At 53.2% G+C, this 1,894-nt stretch overlaps 1 non-coding gene across 1 annotated transcript; it reads left to right on the top strand.

The window, feature by feature from the left end:
* Positions 1-1,405: 1,405 nt before the first annotated feature.
* LOC123457968 lies at positions 1,406-1,540 on the top strand. Its single transcript, XR_006635311.1, has one exon. It is a non-coding gene; the product is annotated as a small nucleolar RNA U89 (small nucleolar RNA).
* Positions 1,541-1,894: the final 354 nt, after the last annotated feature.

The following is a 1,894-nucleotide window of genomic DNA, read 5'->3' as shown; positions in this document are numbered from 1 at the left end:
CTCCTCCTCCCACATCCCCTCCAACCCTCCCCACCCCCCACTGCAGCTTAGAAGAGAAACCCATGGCCACCCACCCTCATCACCCCGAACTGCTGAGAGGAAAATTCCTCTGTGACAAAAGCCAGAGAGAAACGGTCACTGGGCTGAGATCAGCTTCCTGCCTAGGCCTGGAACTGGCTGCCAGGCGGGTCTGGGCCTGAACTAAAACTGCCGCAAGCCTTCCCTGGCCAGGCAGGGAGGGAGGACAAGCTGCTACTTGCTATCCACCAGTGATTGGGAGGCTGTGTGTCTGTTCTGAGCCAGAGCGAAACTTGGGGCCTCCAGACACTGAGGCTCTCAGGGAAGTTCCCAGGCTCCAAAAGCTCCAGGTGAGCCCCTGGGCCCAGTCAGGGTCAAGGACAGAGCCATGGCCTTCTTCACAGCCCCGCGGCCCCCCAGACGATGGCCAAACGTTCACATCCTGGGACATGACTTCAGGCCTCTGGGCTAGGTTAACATTCCAGTGTGGCAAGCCTCAGTTCCCTCATGACCTAATGGAAAGTCCAGAGTCACACAGAGCAGGTGGGGCGGCTTCCTACACACTACATGCCAGCTCTGGGCCTCAGATAAAGCTCTTTTCAAAGTTAAAGTTAACAAAAAAACCAACCCCTGTGTGCTCATAAACCAAAGCCATTTTAGGAAAATAAAAGTGTCCTAGATGAACATGGCCGGGCAGCAACACAATGAGGGACTCCTGTACAGAGACAAATGGCTCTCCCCTCAAAGGGTGGGATTTTGGAAGATTCTGGAAGAAGTACATGTTGGCAATTAATCTGTAGGGAACTGCGTTACATAGCTGGATGTGGAGATGCTGGCCTGTAATTCTAACTACTCCAGAGGCTGAGGCAGGGGGATTGAGAGTTCAAGGCCTGCCTGCCCTTCAAGTTCAGAGCCAGACTAGGCAGTTTTGTGAGCGCAAAATGCAAGCGAGAAATCAAGCAAGGAGGGTGCGGCATGGCTCAGTAATGGAGTGCCTCCCAGCCTATACATGAGCCTGGGTCAGTCCCTGGTATCGAGAGACAGAGAGCCAAGGACAGACAGTGAGAGAACATTGGAAAACACTGTGGCAACTTCCTCCCTGTAGGCATATATGACAATATTACAATAAAAACCACTGTTTTACACAATACGTTAGTAAAAAAAAAAAAAAAAGTCATGGCTCGGCAGTTGAGTGTGCTTCCTGAGCAAGCATGAGGGCCTGAGACTGCTGCCAAGCTTAAATCTCCAGATCCCACCAAAAGGGCTGGTCATGGCTGTGTGTGCCTGTAACTCCAGTCCTGCAGCGGAGCAGAGACCCCAGAATCTTCAGAGCCTGGCAAGCTCTGGAATCAGCAAAACCAGACTCCTGCTCAGAACAAGGTAAGAGGATGTGCAGTCTTGTTGGGGCTACCTGAGGCCTGGCTCCCCACTGCAAGGCTGGATCGAAGGCATGGCTGACCTGGCCTTCGGGTCTGCTGTCATCCCAGTTCCTGGCGGCGGCCTGTAGGGAGGTCCACATGGGCAGCCTAAACGGGGGGGGGGGGGGGAGGGCACAGGTCCCGGGAGCCCAACCTTGGATCTGACAGGAAAGCAGAACTGCACAAACAAGGCAGAATAGCGATGGAGTGGGACCCCCACTGCAGGCGAGCATAGGAGGCAGTCAAGGGCACATTACGTGCACATATACACATAGGCAAAAATGAAAATAAATAAGTCTCTGGAGACAGAGGTAGGAGGATTGCCCTGAGTTCTAGGGCACCCTAAGTCTACATAGTGAGTCCCAGGTCAGCCTGGCCTAGAGCGAGACCTGACCTCAAAAAACCACACACACACACACACACACACACACACACACGTCAATAGAATTGAAACAAAA

The sequence above is a fragment of the Jaculus jaculus genome, chromosome 1 (assembly GCF_020740685.1).
Source record: "Jaculus jaculus isolate mJacJac1 chromosome 1, mJacJac1.mat.Y.cur, whole genome shotgun sequence".
Lineage (NCBI taxonomy): Eukaryota > Metazoa > Chordata > Mammalia > Rodentia > Dipodidae > Jaculus > Jaculus jaculus.
Note: the sequence above shows the minus strand (reverse complement) of the source record. Positions and strands in the feature narration are given on the sequence as shown.